Source organism: Callithrix jacchus, chromosome 3, assembly GCF_049354715.1.
Source record: "Callithrix jacchus isolate 240 chromosome 3, calJac240_pri, whole genome shotgun sequence".
In the NCBI taxonomy this organism is placed as follows: domain Eukaryota; kingdom Metazoa; phylum Chordata; class Mammalia; order Primates; family Cebidae; genus Callithrix; species Callithrix jacchus.
Genome location: NC_133504.1, coordinates 65,354,457 through 65,377,583, shown reverse-complemented (window position 1 = coordinate 65,377,583; position 23,127 = coordinate 65,354,457). Strand labels below are relative to the sequence as shown.

Here is a 23,127-nt window from a genome sequence, read left to right as displayed (position 1 = left end):
ATTTTGCTATTCACATTAATTATCATTCAAAATTTTATTTTGTTTTGTTTTGTTTTTTCATTACTTACCCCTCCTATTCAGTTAATTCTTCTCTTTTCTTTACCAAACAGGCACTATATCATTAAACATAATGGTAGGCTGAATCACAACCACATTTAAATATTGCTCTATTTTGCTATTTGTTTTTCGTCCTTTCTTCTTTCCTTTCTTTCTTCCTTCTTGCTTTTCTTGGCAAGCTTATGCAGTTTAATTTGTGTAATTGCTATACAAAGAAACTTCATTGTATTTGTATTTACCCTTCAATTGGATCATAAATGCTTTGGTGGCAATGAATATACATAGCTATTTCTTCATTCACAAACAAAAATTACAAAATGTACAATGAAAAATAATATACATGCCAAGCGCGGTGGCTCACACCCATAATCCCAGCACTTTGGGAGGCCAAGGCAGGTGGATCACCTGAGGTCAGGAGTTCAAGACCAGCCTGGCCAACATGGGAAAACCTCATCTTTACTAAAACTACAAAAAATTAGTGGTGGGCCCCTGTAATCCCAGCTATTTGGAACGCTGAGACTGGAGAATTACTTGAACCCATGAGACAGAGGTTGCAGTGAGCCAATATTGCACCAATTGTACTCCAGCCTGGATAACAAAGTGAGACTCTGTCTCAAAAAAATTAAAATAGTATAGCATCAATAAGAATCAGCAGATATAAAACAGCAGAATCAAAAGGATGTGTAAAAATAGATGAGTAATTTGAAAAAAATTATAAAATTAATAATATGCAATAAACATATATAACTGGTAAAGACATTTAAAAAGAAATGAAGAGCAGATTTAGTAAAGAATATCCAAAAATAAAAACATAGTAATTGAATTTTAAAAACTTTTGAGATATGAATGATTAAAATTAATGTAATAAATATATGTAATAGAGAAATAAATATCAATATATAGCTAGGTGGCCAAAAAGTTATTATATTAGACAATCTGGGTGCAATTAAGATAGTATTGAGGCAATATCTGGAAATTTTATATGTCATTTAAAAATTTCTCAGAATCAGGAATTTGACAATTTCTGCATAGAATCAATAAAAATAAACCCAAACTAGAAAAAACACTGATGTGGTAAATATTTTTAAAAGAAGCTAGTTCACTGAAAAACTAATACAATAGTGCAATGGCATACAAGGTTCCAAATGGAAAAGATACAATTCAAGATAAAATCCTATAAACAGCAGTGAGACTTTTCAGGTCAACAAAAGTTTTTTGTTTTTTTTTTAAATTTTTTAATATAAATTTTTCCAGCTACCAAAAGTTTTAAGAAAGCACACTTACGGATTTATTGAACAATGAAGAAAGAAAAAAGAGAAAACAATAAGAAAGTCAAGTGTGAGAAGCAAGTGGCAGCTGTAAACCTGATAGATGTAAGGATAAATCTAAATAAGCATTAACCATTAACAAATGTGAGGCCAGGAATCCAGACCAGCCTGGGTTACAAAGCAAGATATGAGTTACAATTAAAATACTAAAAAGTATAGGCCAGTTAATTTAAACTTTTTTTTTTTAAAGCACTAATTATTTTCATGTTGCAAAATACAAAAGATAATTTTCTATTCTCATTTTATTTATCAGTAGTCTCTTTTTCTTTAACACAAACAAACAAACAAACAAACAAACATTTTTTCCTTTGTCTTCCAGAGCACATGTCCTCTTGGCTTCCTTCTTATGTCTTTGTATGCTATCTCTTACTCTTTGGAACACTTCTGTGCCCACCCCCACTCGCTTGATGACTTCTCACAGAGCCAAAGTTTACAATATTATGTTTATGCTAAGACCTTGCAAATTTGTAATAAGACCTCTACCTCTTACTGTCTTCTAAATGTCAGGCTCTTACATCCAACTTCTTATATCTTTTCTTGAGAAGCTAATAAACATCTCAACTTTGAAATGCACATTTTCACATAGCACAATTTGTCTCAGACCAAAAATCTTAGAGTCAATCCTGTTTCTTATCTTTTTCATACATTTCACGTCCACCCTTTCAATGGGTCTTGCTGCTTGTTCTACCTTCAGAATTTATCCAAAGTTCTGCACTCTCTTAGTCTCTCCCAGAAACAAATCCCAGTAAAAATATTCGATCAGAAGTAATTTGGGATGTAAAAAAAAAGTGTTTTTTTTTTTTCCCCTCAGCCTTTTGATGTGTTCATTACAATCCTATTTAAACAAACTCACTTTATTACATTAATTAAAAGTGTAGTCTACCACGAGTACTGTGTATCTCTCCTTACTTTAACTTTTCAACACCTTTCTATATGTTATTTCTTTTGTGTCATCTTATATCTGACTGTAATCTTTATAAGGGCAAGGATTTTTGTCTTTAGTACCCTAAATGTAGATGTTTGTCTCTAGTAGATTCAATGTGTCTCCCCAATATGATAAATATTCACATATCTTTCCACTTGCTAACCCCCTGAAATGTAGATGTGACCTATTTTTTTTGCAGATATTAATAAGGATCTTGAGATGAAATCATACTGGATTATCCTAGTACACCCTAAATCTGTAAATAAGACTATTTGAAGATGGAAGCAGAGCTTGCAGTTATGCAGCTACAAGACAAAGAATGCCTTGAGCACCAGCAGCTGAAAGAGGTGAAGTAGGATCCACCCATAGAAACTTGAGAGGGAACGTGGGCCTACCTATACTTTGATTTCAGATTTTTGCCCTACAGAACTGTAAAAGCATATACTCCTGTTGCTTTAAGCTTTAAAGTTTGTGATAATTTTCTGTAACAGATCTGGCCAACTCATATACTGTCACTGAGCAGATACTCAACAAGAATTTATTATAAATTATAGTCATTATGGTAGTGGGGCATTGACCCAGAGATGAACAACTTGGTCACTGGACGATAGGAGGGAAGTCAAAAATAAAGGCAAGACTTTTGATATTCTACATATGAATGTCACATCACCCAGAAAAATGAATAGCTATTCAAAAAATAACAGTGATACATTTGGTGAATATATAAAAAAATTGTAAATTGTATTCTAACATCGCATTCATTTCAAATATGAAAGACATGTCACTTTTAAAGAAATTATAAAATATATTTTATTCAGTAAAATTGAATTTGTAAAACATTAACATTTATCATTTTTACTTTACCACTTAATACTGAGAAATTTTCCTCTTTTGTGAAGCTATTAGAAAGCAGGAGCTCTAACAATTGCTTAGTGGGAAGATAATTTCACAGTACGACTTTGGAAAGCTACTTGACAATATAAGGAAGAAACTGCCCAAACTTGTAAAACTCCCCTGCTCTATGCCTGTACTGTATGAACAAGGAGACCATAAATATTTGTTGCAGCTTTGTTTTTAGCATTTACAACGATAAGTGGAAAAATGCCAAATATTTCCTGATATGAAAATTGATGGTTTTATGTTATTTATATAATAAAATCCCATATAGAAATTAAACAAAAACAGATACCCAAGTATCAGCCGGAATGGATTTCAAAAATAGAGTCAGATTATAAAGCATATGTTGAAATAATACAGAGAAAAAAATAGCATCTTATTTAGTTTTGAAGAAACAAACACTACCATATGCCGTATATAAATATTCTATACATATATATATAGTTAAAAAAAAAAGAGAAATATACATGGGGATGCTAACCAATTTTAGGATGTAGTTATCTCTTATAGCATTTCTTATAATCTTATTTCTGGTTATGTTGCTGTATCAATTATTTTTCAGTTTTTTGGCATGTGTGAAGTATTTCATAAATGGAAGTTGAACATTTTAATAATACATTGACTTTAAGAGGAGGAAGAATAGATGATTGGGGTGTTTTGTTATGTACCAATACTTGACTGAAATAATCATGTTTTCCAATTCTGTTCAGTTCAGTGAAAAGTCTTTGAAGGTTTTTTAACAGAATTGTAATTTGTCGTATCTTTGAGAACATTGTGTTAGATTAACTGGAACAGGAATGCTTAGAGGAAAGGAGATTAAAATAATACATCGTATGGATAATTGAGGTGACATACAATAGAATTGATTCTTAAAATAAGCTGTATTTAGGAACATTTTTTAACTTTATTGACTTTTAAAAAAAAAAACTATTGTAACATAAGAAATCATGTCATAATACAAATACTACACATCCTTTGCTGCTTAAAATTCTACAAATAATATCTGTGATTTTAATTTAGAGGAAAGTACATGAACTGACAGTCTTAACTAAATAAATGCTTTAAAAATGATGATTTAAATACATTTAAAATTAACATTTTTTAATTAAAAATATTCTGATAGAAAATCCTAAAATATACATTATTATCTAGATTTATAACTCTGTGAATTAAATATACATCCTTTTGCAAGTGGCAGTACTTCAAAAATTAATTCTAGTTTACAATTTAGTATAAAATAATGTATCAGAATTGTCACTGAAAGATGGAGTTTAATGGAGAAAAATCAGGAAGATTATGAGTGTCAGTACATGGAGGAGAATAAAAAGCTAACATTTTGGGACAAACTAAATGCCATAAAAATCACTTTTTTTCACTTGCTATAATTTAATGGTTATAAAATATCTCCTGAATTCTTCAACCATCATTTTATTGAGATGTGGGGACCTGGGATATCTGACTTTGAATCTGGGAGGACTTTTAACTTCTTTGACCAAGAAAGTAGAAAAAAAACGCAATGCTATGTAACTTTTGAGACCTGGCCTAAATCTTTTTCCAGAATACTCAATCTCAGGAGGTCCCCAGGATTGCCAGGCTGGGAGAATCCCAAGCTATGAGAAAAGAGCATGAATAGGAGTTCTGGTTGACAATCCCAGTTCATTCCTAGTTTCAAATACACAAGGTCAGGTGCCAGAAATGAGCATAAAAAAGCAATTTTGGAATTGGACACTCCAGTCCCAGCTGTCCTAGCCCTCAGCTATTTGAGTTGCATCCAGACATGTAAATCTTTCCATCTGAGACCTCATCATTGAGGCGCAGAAAGGGGGCATACCCATTGTGCCCTTCCAGATTTCCTTACCCACAGAATCTGTGAACATAATACAAGTTTACTACTTTATACCACTAAGTTTGGGGTGGTTTATTATGCAGCAATATAACTTGATTTACCGAAAATCTCTTCTTTGTTACATAAACTCTATGTAAACTGACATATGCTTAGTTCTTCAACCTCTCTCCAATCCCCTTCTCCTTCCCCATACTCAAACAAATCTGCTTTTTTACTTCTCCTTCGGCAACCAGCATTTTTATTTACACATTAGATAAATTGCACTATTAACTTAAAAAACAAAATTTTTACAATATTGTGTCTTATAGTTTCAAGTATCTCTGCATTCAAACATCACTTGTTAGATAATATTTATTAGCCAACCTTTTTATAATCACCTTCTCTTCCTCTACTGCTTAGCTTAGAGTCCTTTCTGCCATACTTACAATATGTACAGAAAGATTAAAATCTGTGCTTAACTGTTTACAAATGTTTACCAAATTTTCATCTCTCTCCATTTATTGTCATATAAGTTACAAACATTTCAAGTCATATCTTCAGTTTGTCACATTATATCAGTTGCTTAAATATCACATTGCCCACACTGGTCACTCAAAAATATTGATTGTGTAATTGATGGAACTCTACATTTAATCTGGTCTCCAAACTAAATATATGACATAAGTATCAATAGGGGTTTCAGGTAGATAAGATTTAGCTATAAGGAGTACATAGTGCAATTTAAAAGTAGTCTTCACATGCAAGGCGTTTATTTACTCCTACAAAAGAAAGAGTACAAGCCAGGCCAGGATCAGAAGAGCAGCCACACAGTGACACTGAAGATTTGTTGCACACATGCAGGGACATTAATAGCATTTCCTTAGAAAGAGACATCATATAAGATAGCATGATGCCTGTAGCACCCTGAGACATGATTGCCCACACTGCAGGCAAGAAAAATAGGAAAAGCTGAAGCAGTAAAGGGCAAAGGTCAGAAGCCCAAAGTCATGTAGGCCGAGTTTGTGGTTTTTTAAAGGCTTTCTTGGGAACCTATCTTATGATATCCACTTCAGTGTCACAAAATTCACATCATGCCAAGAAACATGGATACGTTACTTTCCAAATAAAAAACTAAGCAAGAGAAGTTTACTTTTGCATAGCCTTTTGATAGTGTCTGCCAAGATATTTCCATTTTATAGTGCATCAGAAAATTGGGCACACATGACTAAGTTACTTTTTACATTTTAAGTAGAAATAAATATGTGTGTGTAAGTATAATATACAAATTTATATATAGATATGTGTACATATGTGCGTGTGTGTGTAAAACCAATCAACTTTTGCTGAAAAACCTCTGTAAAACTCATGTTTTTTCTTTCTAGTGTATTTCCTCTGAAGGTAATCTTCACGTTTAGGAAATATTAATGGTAATGATAACAGCATTGATTTATTGAGTGTTTTCCTATGTAACAATTACTTTACAAGCTTATTTCTATTTAGTATGCCATTTAATCTACTCCAGTTTCAATATTAATATCTGTACTTAATAAATGAGTAAGCTGAAAATAATAAGTTTAAAAATGATTCTATACAACTAGTCAGGAATACAACTGGGATGTGATTTCAGATTCATGGGCTTCCAAAGCCGCTGATCACCAGATGCAAAAGCTACACGGATATAGCTGATTGCAATGACAGAAAAACAATGAATAAGGCAACAAGCCCTAAGATATTTTCCAAAGTGAACAGCCCTGATTCTATGAGCAATAAACATTGCCAAGCAGGTGTTTTGTTTTTTTCAACTCCTCTAAGAAACATTCACATATATGCATGCCACTTTCTGAAAAATATCTGTATCATAATTGCCATAAGAAATTTTATGGACACGTCTTATATATTTTGAAAGTAGTCAGGGCTGTGGGAAAGCATTTGTTATTTTAGTCTGTTCCTGGTCTTATAATAAATACCACAGGCTGGGTAATTTATTAATTACAGACATTTATTTCTGAAAGTTCTAGGAGTTGGGAAGTTCAAGATTATGAGGGCCTGTTTCATAGATGTCATTTTGGATGACATAATCACGTTAAGAAAGGCAAAGGCGGAAAAATGGACAAAGGACATGTTCTCAGATAGCAGAAGGAATGGAAGAGCCAGGAAGCTCGCTGAAGCTTCATGTATTAGGACGTTAATCTTATTCGTGAGTGTAGAGCCATCATGACTTGCCTCCAAAGGTCCTACCTATCTCATCATCACTTTGAGGATTAAATTTTAACACGAATTTGGAGGAAATATATTTGAACTCTAGCATTAGTTTAAATGTAGCTAAAAAGGTTACTTTATTCTGTAACTGTTAATATGCAAATATTTTTGTAAACATTCAAGGGAAAGCTAAAGCACATAATATTCCAAAATTTATTTACGTGTGTATCATTTTTTCCTTTCATTCTATCTCAAGAAATTAGTGTCATCAAGAAACACTATATAGGACTTTGGGAGGCCGAGGTGGGTAGATCACGAGGTCAACAGATAGAGACCATCCTGGTCAACATGGTGAAACCCTGTCTCTACTAAAAATACAAAAAATTAGCTGGGCACGGTGGCGTGTGCCTGTAATCCCAGCTACTCGGGAGGCTGAGGCAGGAGAATTGCCTGACCCCAGGAGGTGGAGGTTGCAGTGAGCTGAGATCACGCCATTGCACTCCAGCCTGGGTAACAAGAGCGAAACTCCATCTCAAAAAAAAAAAAAAAACACTATATAGGATAATTGTCTTTCAAGTTAATCAACTACCTGTTCTTGATTGTTCAATAGCTATTCCTGGGTAGTAATACTTTACAGATTATAAAAACTTTGGTGCTACTAAATATAAATGCACTGATATCCCAGGGACCCAAACATATGGACTTATATGGGCACTTAATAATTATTAGTTTTAATAATAAAAATGTTTGCTTTCAATATGAATTTTTCAAGAATTTTAAAATCAACTGATTATTCATTAATTAAAATTTAATGAAAGACAGGAATTGGGGTTTTTTTCTGAGTGACAAAAATTAGGAAAACTTTAAGAGAGATGATGAATCTATCTTAGGATATATAGAGAGAATAAATCTTGTTATATGGAACAGACAACTTTCTAATCTAAGCATCTTAGAATAATAGATTTCTTTTCTACTTTCCTTGTACTTATTTCAAAGTAAGACTTTCACCAAAAATTGTGTATCTCAGTAGGTGGCCTACATGATAATTTAAAAAATTAAAAGCTAGGTTAATTAAATTTTTAATTATTTTAATTTTTTATTAATTTTAATTATCAATCTTCATTGAAGAATTTTGTCCAAAAAATGTGGATGTGTCATAAGCATTAATCAGCATAAATTATTCCCCAAAGGAAATTAAAGGACTGATTAGATGACACAAAAATAACAATTATGCAAGGTAGGAAGTGGTGTTTTAAGAGAAGTGTAGATAAAATACTGTAAGAAACTAAAGTAGGAAGATGATGTTTTCAGTTGTGGGAGATCAGGGAAGATTTTTTGGAAAAAGTGACATTTAAGCTAGATGGTGGAGAGACTTGACTTAATAGAACAGGAGGCAAAAAATATGAGGGTATAGGGAAGGGGGTAGGCTCAAACTATGCTGGTATAAATGTATAAGCAGGAGCTCCTTTGGAGTACAGTTGTTATATAGCCTAAATTCTGTAAAAAATTAAAAATATATTTCTGCCTTTCCACTTTTGAAAATAAATGGTAGAACATTATGCAAGAATGTCAATTGCAGTATTGTCTTGTAATTTAAATACTCTAAATATTCATCTGTATATAAATGCAAATAAAAATAGTTGAACTATCATGCAGACTACAATGCTTGTATTGTGGCATAATAGTTAAGAATACAATCTCTGAAAGCAGAGTATCTGAATTTGAATCATTTGCTTTTCCTGTAACACCCCTGAGCAAAGTTCTTACAAATCTTTTTTTCCTCTTCTGTAAAATGGAGATAATAGCATTGCCAGTTTATTAGGTTGTCATGATGATTACATTAGATAATCCATGTATCACACCAAGTACCCACTACACAATAAGCAACCACTTGACTAGTATTATTAATTTCATTATTATTCATCTTAATATTAATATCATGGCATGACTTCTAAGGTATATTGTTAAATAGAAAAAGAGAAGTTTTAAACTGAGCTATATATTTGAGTTAAAGCAGGCTCACAAAGCAAATGCTTTTGTCTAGAATAGGTTAATATGCATATGTTTGTAAATATTTGGGGAAAATACACACCAAATTGGAAACACTGGTTATCTCTGAAGAAGAGACAGGATTTGGGCAATATTCAAATTAGGCTTTAACTGTTTCTGAAAAATTTCAATTCTCTGTAAGGAGAAGGTATTACTTATGTAATTTTAAAAATTACGTATCAAATACTGAATGACTGAAACTTGTTAGAATTGATGGGGGCAGGCATCACATGGGTAGCAGTGTATTCAAGTACTGGAGAATCATGGTCTCCTTCAGATGTCTAAGAGTGGTAAAATGAACCACATTTTAGGTAGTGTAGTTCCCTGGTTGAGTTGATAATTATTAAGTCAATAATTAGTAGGTTATTTTTCAACACAGAAGAGATCTTTTAGTATTTCAAAGTTTTCACCGTAATTCACCTGTAAAACCATTCATTGTAATTCATCTGTAAAACCATGCAATTAATTTGCAGGGCAATATTCTACAATTAGTCTTTTACAAAACTTAAAGAAATGTTTATTTTTCACATGATTATGGTTTTGGTCCAAGATTAAAAATGACTTATATTAGCATTTTTAAAACAGTTTAAAACCAATTATATTTTTGATAGTCTTTACTATAATATTTAAAAAGTCTAACTATGTAAATATACTCTATTTTATTATCTGTTTATTTCATGTTGCATTTGCATACACTCCTGAATTTCTTGTTACTAAAACATATATATAGAACAAAGTTAAAATGGGTTAATTTCTATGTAATCTGGGTAAGATAAACACATTGAATGAAATAAAACATATGTCAAATAACAAAAATCTCATGCATAGAAAGTTCAACATTTCTGAATAACAAGAAGTATAGCATTATGTAAGTCAAGACACCAGTTTTGTATGAATTAGAAATAAGCACTGAATCATAACAATTAAATTTAAATTATAAGTTTTGACCCAGAACATAGAGTGTGCTCTCTTGGTCAGATGCTTTTGTTAATGACACAAATTGTGTGTGCAGATCACTTTTCCATATAATCACTTCAAATTATTTGACTTTTTGATCTGTTTCTCTTCTCTCTTCTTTTTTTCCCCCACAACAGATACTCAAATATCCATCAAGTTTTCAAATACTCCAGTCCATATTTGGTCTTTCCATTCTTAGCAGAAGTACTTTGTCTTCTATTTCCCAGAATAATGTTAATTCTCATATTTTATAGTTGCTAGCTTTGATTTGTATCTGTTATTAGCCTTTTTTCTTTCCATCTCACAAGATAAGAAGACCTCTCTTCATCCATGTTCATAAATATATGGTAACCACGTATTTTTAATTTACACATTCTTCTCCTATGCATTCTCCTATCTCCACTCCAGCTCAGTAATATGGTGACAAGAGAGTATTCTTGCTCATTTTATTTACTCTTCAGTGATCTAATGCTAATAATGCCAGCATATAGAAACAACAACCAATTATAACAAAAAGCACATTAAAGAGTCAAATATATCCGGGTAATAGACATAAAAATACCTTATTAACATTTTTATAACACTCTCAACTGAAATAAACAGACCACTCTTGATTTTAGCATCTGCTTCCAAACAATTCTTGTTTGGGCGATAACTCTTCAAAAACAAATGCTGGGCATCTTTCATCGACTTTTCATCAAGTAACAGCTGTTCCTTTAGAAAAAAATGTATGCATGTTGGAAGTGTGACTGATGCTCACTTCTGTTTTGTTCTGTGTGAGAAAGCTTTATGTTGGGTGCAATTCAGAAAACAAATGGTTTCAAATGTTTTGAATGGATGCCACAGCACAGTTTAAATGCAGCTTCTTGTGATTTTTAGAATATTTTCAGCTACAATATTTACATTCAAATTATAACTATATTGAGACATTCTTCAGGACAAAGCATTTCTATTTTCATGTGTTCTTGGACAACTTCAGGTCATTCATTATATCAATCATTTATCTTCATAAAGTGTTTGGCTTTGAACAATTACTTACTACACCAAATCATGAAAGAAATAGATATAGTTATATAGCTGGTCTCTTCCTTAATGTATTTCTAACAGATTCCCTTAGGATAATTCCTGTTTCAACTTAAGCCATTAAAATTTTTGCTGAATTCAAATCACCTCATCGTGCTGAAACATGTGGAGACAAATATCCACAGATGTTTGCATGAATGTTCAGGCATATTCAAAGGCAGCTTAATTATAAGACACTATGAAATTCTCCCAATTAATTTGCAGGGAAATATCCTTGCAGGGAAATTAGTCTCTACATAACTTAAAGAAATGTTTATTTTTCACATGATTATGGTTTTGGTCCTACCAAAAAATGACTTATATTGGCATTTTTAAAACAGTTTAAGACCAATTATATTTTTGATAATATTTATTATAGCATTTTAAAAAGTCTTAATATTTATGCAAATATACTCTATTTTATCATCTGTTCATGTTGCATTTGCATACACTCCTGAATTTTTTGTTACTAAAACACATATGTAGAACAGACAAAGTTAAAATGGGTTAATTTCTACGTAATCTGGGTAAGATAAACACATCGATTGAAATAAATTATATGTCAAATAACAAAAATCTCATTCATAGAAACTTCAACATTTCTGAATAACAAGAAGTATAGCATTATGTAGGTCAAGATGCCAGTTTTGAATGAATTACCAATAATCACTGAATCCTAACAATGAAATTATAACTTTTGACCCAGAATACAGAGTGTGCTCTCTTGGTCAGATGCTTTTGTTAATGACACAAACTATGTGTGCAGATCATTTTTCCATATAATCACTTCAAATTATTTGACTTTTTGATCTGTTTCTCTTCTTTCTTTTTTCCTCATAACAGATACTCCAAATATTTACCAAGTTTTCAAATACTCCAGTCCATATTTGGTCTTTCCATTCTTAGCAGAAGTACTTTGTCTTCTATTTCCCAGAATAATGTTAATTCTTATACTTTATAGTTGCTAGCTTTGACTTGTATCTGTTCTTAGCCTTTTTCTTTTCATCTCACAAGATAAGAGAACCTCTCTTCATTCATGTTCATAAAAATATGATAACCAGGAATTTTTCATTTACACTTTCTTCTCCTACGTATTTTTTTTCTTTTTTTAATTGCATTTTGGGTTTTGGAGTACATGTGAAGAACATGCAAGATTGTTGCATAGGTACACACATGGCAGTGTGATTTGCTGCCTTCCTCTCCTTCACCTATATCTGGCATTTCTCCCCATGCTATGTCTCCCCAACTCCCACCTCCTGCTGTCCCTCACCTATTTCCTCCCAACAGACCCCAGTGTTTAGTGCTTCCCTCCCTGTGTCCACGTGTTGTCATTGTTCAGCACCCGCCTATGAGTAAGAACATGTGGTGTTTGATTTTCTGCTCTTGTGTCAGTTTGCTGAGAATGATAATTTCCAGGTTCATCCATGTCCCTACAAAGGACATGAACTCATCATTTTTGATGGCTGCATATTATTCCATGGCATATATGTGCCACATTTCCCCAGTCCAGTCTATCATTGATGGGCATTTGGGTTGGTTCCAGGTATTTGTTATTGTAAACAGTGCCACAGTGAACATTTGTGTGCATGTGTCCTTATAGTAGAACGATTTATAATCCTTTGGATATATACCCAGTAATGGAATTGCTGGGTCAAATGGAATTTCTATTTCTAGGTCCTTGAGGAATTGTCACACTGTCTTCCACAATGGTTGAACTAGTTTATGCTCCCACCAACAGTGTAAAAGTGTTCCTATTTCTCCACATCCTCTCCAGCATCTGTTGTCTCCAGATTTTTTAATGATCGCCATTCTAACTGGCGTGAGATGGTATCTCAATGTAGTTTTGATTTGCATTTCTCTAATGACCAGTGATGATGAGCATTTTTTCATATGTTTGTTGGCCTCATGCATGTCTTCTTTTGTAAAGTGTCTGTTCATATCCTTTGTCCACTTTTGAATGGGCTTGTTTGTTTTTTCTTGTAAATCTGTTTTTGCTCTTTGTAAATTCTGGATATCAGCTCTTTGTCAGATGGGTAAATTGCAAAAATTTTTCCCATTCTGTTGGTTGCCGATTCACTCTAATAATGGTTTCTTTTGCCGTGCAGAAGCTGTGGAGTTTGATTAGGTCCCATTTGTCTATTTTGGTTTTTGCCAATGCTTTTGGTGTTCTGGTCATGAAGTCCTTGACTATGCCTATGTCCTGAATGGTTTTGCCTAGATTTTCTTCTAGGGTTTTTATGGTGTTAGTTCTTATATTTAAGTCTTTAATCCATCTGTAGTTAATTTTAGTGTAAGGTGTCAGGAAGGGGTCCAGTTTCTGCTTTCTGCACATGGCTAGCCAGTTTTCTCAACACCATTTATTAAACAGGGAATCCTTTCCCCATTGCTTGTTTTTGTCAGGTTTATCTGAGATTGTATGGTTGTAGATATGTTGTGTTGCCTCTGATGCCTCTGTTCTGTTTCATTGGTCTATATCTCTGTTTTGGTACCAGTACCATGCTGTTTTGATGATGAACATAGATGCAAAAATCTTCAACAAAATACTGGCAAGCCGATTGCAACAGCACGTCAAAAAGCTTATCCACCATGATCAAGCAGGATTCATCCTGGGGATGCAAGGCTGGTTCAGCATACGCAAGTCTATAAATGTAATTCACCATATAAACAGAACAAAAGACAAAAAACACATTATTATATCAACTGATGCAGAGAAGGCCTTTGACAAAATTCAACAGAATGTTTTATGCTAAAAACCCTCAATAAACTTGGTATTGATGGAATGTATCTCAAAATAATAAAAGCTATTTATGACAAACCAACAGCCAATATCATACTTAATGGGCAAAAACTGGAAGGATTCCCTTTGAAATCTGGCACTAGACAAGGATACCCTCTCTCACCACTCCTATTCAACATAGTAATGGAAGCTCTAGCCAGAGCAATCAGGCAAGAAAACGAAATAAAGGGTATTCAATTAGGAAAGAAGGAAGCCAAATTGTCTCTATTTGCAGACAACATGATTGTACATCTAGAAGACCCCATCGTCTCAGCCCCAAATCTCCTGAAACTGATAAGTAACTTCAGCAAAGTCTCAGGATATAAAATCAATGTGCAGAAATCACAAGCATTCCTATACACCAATAACAGACTTAAAGAGAGCCAAATCGAGAATGAACTGCCATTCACAACTGCTACAAAGAGAATAAAATACCTAGGAATACATCTCCTATGTATTTTAATTTTACTTACCTTCCTTGAACACCTCTCAAAGTCAAAACACAAGCAGAATCTTACCTATGAATAGAGGCAGATTTATTTAGCCTCAGGTAGGCAAATTAAAGCCAATGAGCTGAAGCCAGGCTGCTATAGGTTTTTATAAATAAAATTTTATAGAAACTCAGCCACAGGCATTTCTTTACATATTGCCTGCAGCTACTTAAGCACTATAAAGGCAAAGTTGCAAATTCACAAAACCAACAATATGGCCCACAAGCCTAAAGTATCTACTATGGCGCCCTTTATAGAAAATGTTTACCAGCTTTTGTTCTCTTGTCCTAAGTTAATGTGGCTTACATTTCCCGCCATCTCATTTGCATTTTAGTTTCCACTTTTGAGTTTGTAGTTTTGTGTTCTTGCTTAAAGAGTCCCAAACCAGAGGAACATATCACACTGGGGTCTTTTAGGGGGTGGGTAGGGGAGGGACGGGGGGTTGGGGAGGGTGGGGAGGAATAACATGGGGAGAAATGCCAGGTATAGGTGATGGGGGGATGGAAGCAGAAAACCACCTTGCCATGTATGTACCTATACAACACTCCTGCGTGATCTTCATATGTAGCCCAGAACCTAAAGTAAAAAAAAAACAGCCCCAAACCCTTGGGCTGGGCTCACTCCTATAATCCCAGCACCTTGGGAGGCTGAGACAGGTAGATCATCTGAGGTCAGGAGTTTGATACCAGCCTGACCAACATGGAGAAACCCCATCTCTACTAAAAATGCCAGATATGGTGGCATATGCCTCTAATCCCAGTTACTCAGGAGACTGAGGCAGGAGAATCATTTGAATTTGGGAGGCAGAGGTTGTGGTGATCTGAGATGGTGCCATTGCGCTCCAGCCGAGGCAACAAGAGAATAACTCCATCTCAAGAAAACAAACAAAAAACAAAGAGCCCCAAATTCTGACCTCAAAATTGAATGTGCTATAGATCCCACAAAATATGGATCCACTCAAGCTCATGCCATATAATTCTATGTAGCTAGTATTCTTTGCCATCACACTCCTTCCTTGAACAGTTAGGCTTCTCCAAAGATTCTTAAATAATCACTAACACGGTTTGGCTCTGTGTCCTTACCGAAATCTCATCCTGTAGCTCCCATGATTTTCATGTGTTATGGGAGGGACCCAATGGGGGATGATTGAAACATGAGGGTGGGTTTTCCCATGCTGTTCTTGTGATAGTGAATGGATCTCATAATGTCTGATGGTGTTAAAAGCAGGAGTTTCTCTGCACAAGCTCTTTTTTTGCCTGCTGCCATCCATGTAACATGTAACTTGCTCCTTCTTGCCTTCCACCATGATTATGAGATCTCTCAAGCCATGTGGAATTGTAAGTCCAACAAACCACTTTCCTTTGTAAATTCCCCAGTTGTGGGTATGTCTTTATCAACCATATGAAAATGAACTAATACAGAAAATAAACTTATAACAATACAGTAAATTGTTACCAGTAGAATGGGGGCTGCTATAAAGATACCTGAAAGTGTGGAATTGACAATGTAACTGGGTAACAGGAAGAGACTGGAACAGTTTGGAGGGCTCAGAAGAAGACAGGAAAATGTGGGAAAGTTTGGAACTTCATAGAGACTTGTTGAATGGCTTTGAACAAAATGCTGATAGTGACATGAACAATAAAATCCAGGTTGAGGTGGTCTTAGATGGTGATAAGGAATGTGTTGGAAACTGGAGTAAAGGTGAATTTTGCTATGTTTTAGCAAAGACACCAGTGGCATTTTGCCCCAGCCTAAAGATTTGTGGAACTTTGAATTTGAGAGAGATGATTTAATGTATCTGTTAGAAGACATCACTAAGCAGGAAAGCATTTAAAATATGACTTGGGTGCTAATAAAGGCATTCAGTTATATAAGAGAAGCAGAGCATATAAGTTTGGAAAATTTGCAGCCTGACAATGCCACAGAAAAGAAAATCCCATTTTCTGGGGAGAAATCCAAAGTGACTGTAGAAATTTGCACAAGGTAATGGGGAAAATGTCTCCAGTGCGTGTCACAGGTCTTCACTGCAGTCTCTTGCATCAATGCACAGAGGCCTAGGAGGAAAAATTGGTTTTGTGGGTTCGGGCCAGGGTTTCTGTGCTGTGTACAGCCTAGGGAGTTGGTGCCCTACATCACAGCAACTCTAGCTGTGGCTGAAAGGGGACAACAGAGAGCTCAGGCTATGGCTTCGGAGGGTGCAAGTCCCAAATCTTAGCAGCTTCCACATGGTGTTGAGCCTCCAAGTGCACAGAAGTTGAGAATTGAGGTTTGGGAACCTCTGCCTAGATTTCAGATGTATGGAAATGCTTGGATGCCCAGACAGAAGTTTGCTGTATGGGTGGGGTCCTCATGGAGAACCTCTACTAGGGCAGTGCAGAAGCGAAATGTGGGGAGGGAGCCGCCACACAGAATTCCTACTGGGGTACTACCTAGTGGAGTTATAACAAGAGGGCCACTATCTTCCATACCCCGGAAGGGTAGATCCACTGACAGCTTGCACTGTATGCCTAGAAAAGCTGCAGACACTCAATGCCAGCCCATGAAGGCAGCCAGGAGGAAGATTGTATCTAGGAAGTAACTAACTTGATTTTGATTTTATACGTTCATAGGTGGAAGCAACTTGCCTTGTCTCACATAAGACTTTGGACTTTGAGTTAATGATGAAATAAGTTGACACTTTGGGGGACTATTGGGAAGGCATGACTCATTTTGAAGTATGAAGATATGAGATTTGGAAGGGGAAATGATATGGTTTGGCTCTGTGTCCCCACCCAAGTTTCATCTTGTAGCTCCTGTAATTACTACATGTTGTGGGAGGGACCTGGTGGGAGAAGACTGAATTATCGGGATGTGTCTTTCTCATGCAGTTCTCATAATTGTGAATGGGTCTTATGAGATCTGATGGTATTGAAAATGGGAATTTCTCTGCACAAGCCCTTTTTTCCTGCTGCCATCCACATAAGATGTGACTTGCTCCTCCTTGATATTATTGTGAGGACTCCCCAGCCATGTGGAGCTGTGAGTCCAATAAGCTTTCTTTTGTAAATTGCACAGTCATGAGTATATCTTTATCAGCAGTATTAAAATGAACGAATACAATCACTCTATCTTATGAGATAATATTTATTCCTTTACCACTGACAACTCTCTTTTAGCTCTTCTACTCAACCACGATTACTGATAGGTGCTTTTATTTTTGTTGTTGTTGTTTAACCTGATTGTTATAACTTACATTTTGAATTTCTGTTTGTCTTTTAATTTTAAAACAATTTAATTCACTATTTCTCCTTACATGTTTATAAATCATATGGAGACTCCTCATCTACCCTAACCCCAGAATATTAAAACTTTTCAGAGTTCTGGATGAATTCCATTATATGGACATGATTCCTTGAGACAGGAAAAACTGATTGGATTGGGACATTAGACTTATAAGAATCTAAGATCTTACAAAATATAAAGCTCTACTAGTAATTTCATGAACTGAGATAATCATTAGGCATAAGCAAATCAGAAAATTATTTAGATCCCTTAATCTGATTCTTCAGATCTTTGGTTCTGTCATTAGATAATTCCTTGCCTAGGCAAATAGATGAGACTCCTAGTGAGGTACTTTATTTACAGGGAGATCCCTGTCTCAATTATAAATGTCTTAATTTTATGCCGATAGTTACATATGTGGTATATATGATATTTTCCAGGGAGTGCCATAAATCCACAGACTTTTGCTTTGTTAACCATAAGCAATTCTAAACAACAAATTACATTCTGCTGAAAGCATTTCTGTGATAGATAATTACTCTCCTGCTAGCAAAAAACATTCAAACTAATGTCAGGAGTTGTCATTAGTATGTTTATACAAGCAAACTGGGCTTCCTGCCTTATTGGGTCCTGGGAGGGCCTCTCAGTCATCAGAAAGAATCAAAGACACTTTCCTTCTCAATCTACTCTCTGTCCTTAGTCAACATCTTAGTACCAAATATTAGTAGTGTATTATCATTATTGGCTTCCAACATTTTCTGCAATGTTTCACTTAAGCCAACTAATACTCTGACCTTGATTTGAACCATCCAATATAGATAGGAATTCCCTCCACAAAGCATGTTACTCATTAACATCTTCTTTTACAGGTCTCTTGATGTTCATTCACAAATTCAATTACTTTTTTCCTCCATCAACCTCAATTATTTGCATCATTTTCCATGGTCCTGTGGAAGTATTTAATTGAATACATATTTTTTCTTCTCAAATCAAATTTTCTGAAAAAATTTGTTTCTATGAACTGTATTTCAGGCATATTCCAGGTTGGTACAAACACTAATTTTCAGGGATCATTATGTAAAAGAGCCCATCCACACCCTGTGGCCCACAGATGTCAGAGGATTGTTCTTTATCCATCCACTTTCTACGAATTCCACACATGGGAGATAAACTTCTCTTTTATCCATATTACCTGGGATCTCAGAGAATAATATCAAAGCTCCCAGTGTTCAGTGCAACCTAGCCCTGACTTAGACTAAACATGTTTTTTCTGTAATTTTACTCCTTGAGCTTGTTTCTTTGTGTATTCTTTAGCTCAACATTAAAGACATAATATTCCATAGTGATTAATATATCCAATAGTCCTTCCTGACTGAAGATACAAAGTTAATCCTAGTGTTGTTAATAAGAATGGAAGTCATGATTTATTCAATGTCTTCAGTTCAAGCATTGCCTCAAATCAAACTGATTTCCAACTACAACCAAGTCCTCGAAAAACAACTTCCTCTAGTGTCCCTATTTGAAGCAGCAAGTCGTTTTTATCATACTGATCGGCCTCCTGAAACACTACTTCAATTAGATTTAATACTGCATGACCAAAACCTGTCATAATTTCAAAATGTCTGGCAAAGGGAGCAGTGCTTAATTTTCTACTCATGTTGTTCATATTATATGTTAATTAAATGTGTATTGTTTGAAAGCATTGTCTATACTTCCAAATAATGTGCTTCATGAAATTCTCAATTAAGTATATTCTAGCACCAGATACCATTTTATTGGGCTGTGCCATGGGGTTCCCTTAAATGTCCTCTATGTTCTTCTTGAGGGAGTTATCTATAATTTTAAACCATTAAATCAAACCTAAATTCACCTTCTCTGAGGCTTTCTAGGTTTTATTTTTATATTCTTTAAATTAATTCAATTTGCATTCACTGATATGCTCAAAGCAACAGATCAGATCAACCTGTGACATACCAGACAGGCAGCCACTATCTGCTTTCTATCATAACCAGGGAGCTGTTGTAGCAATGTATCATTTTGATTTATGGCCGTATAGGGTGCAGAAATTCTATCATACAGCATCCTCTGCTCTGTACAATTAATTGGTTGTTTCTCTGGAAAAAAAAAAATCTAGAATAGTAAACAAAACCTAGGAACTGAGTGATAACTGTAGTCAACTACCCAGAAGCTGAGTCGTCACAGGGCACTTTGTCATTTGTTTTATTCAAATTATACAGGTAGAACATCCAAATCGTTAGGAGTCCAATTTCCCTTTTCTGCAGTAAGCCGAAAAGTATGATATCCTCACTCTGAGCTTTTTGCATGAAAATATTGTAATGATTTCCCTCCATGGTAATGTAATCTACTTATAAACACCTTTCCCATCTGCTATGATTTTACCCTGTTTCCAAACACTTCCTCCCAATATCGAGCTGTATAACTCATCACACATAATGTTTGCCTACACAACCAATAACTAGAACCTTACTAGCACAAATAAGGTGTCTTTATTTGTTTGTTTGTTTAAGTTTCAAGTTCAGGCGGTACATGTGCAGGTTTGTTACATAGGTATACTTGTGTCATTGGAGTTTGTGTTATATAAACAAACGTTATGTGTGATAGACAAAGGACTTCAGAAGTGTCTCTTCTGCTTGATAATGTAGCTACATTCACTGTTAGCCCTAATTTGGTTACATAGGAGGAAGTTTTGATCCACCACAAATTACCTTTCAGAAAAGACACAAATTAAATGACACAAATATATCATGTCTTGGGTATTGTATAAACTTTCTCTTTCATTTAAAACTGAGTTTGGGACCACCATGAGAGGCCAAATAAAAGTATTACTGGTGGGAAGGATAAAAAGTTATGTTATTGCACTCTCCTGCACTCTCTCTTTACTACCTCCTGATCCTAGTAAGGCACAGTGTTTTTTGTGACTTACTTCTCATATTAGTCTCAGGATGCATTGATTTCACTAAATGAACGCTTAATAATTTTTTAGTAAGGGTCCTTGCTTTTCATTTTTCACTGGATTACAAAAGTTATGTAGCTGGTCCTTCCTGTTGACATTGGCTGTGTCATTCAGTGCAACAGCGTGTGTCTTTCAAATGGATTATAATAAGCAGCTGCCGCAGGCAGATTTTGAGTCAAAATCCTGAGGAGTCTAAATTGGTGGTCCCATTTAACTTTTCCTAAGGGGTTCTAGTTTGAGTATGCTCTAATATCATCGGACCAGTTGGATGGGATCATAAAGGCCAAATGTTGTTGCCTGTGCTACCACCTACCACAGTACTTTTAATGCTTATTACTGCTCAGTACCTGTAGTGAGTTAATTAGTGCTCTTCTAAAATTATTCATTCAGAATTTCAGAAGGTGACCTTCTTTAGAAATCTGCACATATAATTAGGACGAGCTCCTACCAGATTAAGGAGGGTCCTAAATCCACTGACTGGAGGTGTTTTTATAAGAGAAGGCACACAGAGAAGAGAGTGAAAGCAGAAATTGGAATAATAAATCTATAAATAAAAAAGCTCCAAAAATTTGTAGGAGAGAGTAAGACCTAGGAAGCGGTGAGAAAAGATTTTTTTCTGTGGCTCTTGGAGGAAGTGTGACCCTACTGACTCCTTGGCTTCAGACTTACAGCCTCCAGAACTGTGAAATCATAAATTTCTGTTGTTTTACGCTACCTAGTTTGTGGTAATTTGTTCCAGCAGCCCTAGGAAACGACTACAATGCCGTGTTCACTTTCTGAATTCTTTCCAGTTACTTTGTGAATATGGGTAAACAAGATTGTTAGGAGAACAGTCTTGACCGTGTCTAAGTTTACTGCTTATTGGCAGGTCCTATGAAAGATGAATTACTTCTCACAGTTTAAGGAATGTCCTAAGTTGATCTCACTAATTTCCAGGAATTTTGCACATTGGGCTGTGCCTTAAATTCGAGTTGGCTTTATCAGGCAGCCTCTATTTGTAATATGGGTGACTATGGTCCTTAATTTCTCTCCTGATTTTTTCTCTGAGAAGAAAACTATCATTGAAGCATGAAACTTGTATATGACCTCTATCATTTAGGTTATTCTTCTTGACCGGATTGCAGCAATGTGATAATGAATTTTTAAAAATCCATAAGACAGTAAACATATACTTGTTTCTCTTCTGCAAAATTTAAAATTGTGCCTACTTGAAATTAAAAAAAGAAAAAAAGATCTTAGGATGCCCCTGAGATTGTTTTAATGCTCTGTTGTAGCTATCTTGAAATTCTTAAAAAGTTTTTGAGTAAGCACCCATGCATTTTCACTTTATACTCAGCTCTATGAATTATGTAGTTAACCTTGATAACATATCAGAGCCTCTTGTCTATTTTCTGTACATTTTTCATCATATCAGCCACAGCTAAAGCATGCAAATGAACCACCTTGATACACTACTGTTAATATCCAGGGACTATCTACATACTGACAAGTTCAAACTACTAAAAGGAAGTTAATGTGGGGAGAGGAACTTCCTTCTGAACCATTTTCTTAATTACGACAGTAGTCTCTTATTGCCCCCTTGGAATTCTGCATTGCTTAATGTTTAGTGCTGTGGAGAACTTGGGAGAACTTGAGCCATTCCAAAGGCTCCCATTTGGCATGACTAATTAAAATTTGGTGAAGAGTGAGCTTAGTCACCATTTTCTGTGGAAAAGACAAAGATGGCAATGTCCCATTCATATTTGATACCCATTGTAATTTGGCATTTATGTAAAGGTAGCAAAAGCAGGTAATATTCTCTCCAACCACACATTCCAACCTGTAACTTCCTCCTACCTTGGTTTCCTCCCTGATGTTCTCTCCATGCACTGCAGGTTTCACTTAGAGCATGTATGAGGCTCTTTCCTATCTTCCATATGGGCTACTGTAAATTCTGCTCTACATCATAATAATGTTAAGAAACTTTGAATACTACCCCAGGGAACTTGGTCCAAATTACTACATATAGCCTTATATCCATGAATGGGGCTGGAGTGAACAGATACCAGTTTTTTATTCACTTGTTTTCAGATTCTATGGCTTTAATTAAGGCAGTAAATTCAGCCCCCTGTCTAAGTATATTCTGTTCTATATCACCATCCTCATAATTGGATTTGAACCCCTTCAGCCATAATAAATAAAGCAAATTTTCTATGATTCTTTTAAGAGATGGGTGAGAGCTACAATACTCCTCCCATTCAAAAGTTGATAATGTGTGCTTTTACTTTCTTATTAAAAATACTATCAAGGCTTACTTTTTAAACCCTATTTATCTTTTCTTCAAAAG

The 23,127-nt window shown here is 34.9% G+C and overlaps 1 long non-coding RNA gene across 1 annotated transcript in view; it reads left to right on the top strand.

Annotated features, from left to right (window-relative positions):
* The window catches only part of LOC108590912 (uncharacterized), an 83,824-nt gene that overhangs the window by 13,152 nt on the left and 47,545 nt on the right, over positions 1 to 23,127 (top strand). Inside the window, exon 2 of the long non-coding RNA XR_001910637.4 lies at positions 2,510 to 2,657. This is a non-coding gene — a long non-coding RNA (uncharacterized LOC108590912). The remainder of the gene's footprint in view (positions 1 to 2,509; positions 2,658 to 23,127) is intronic.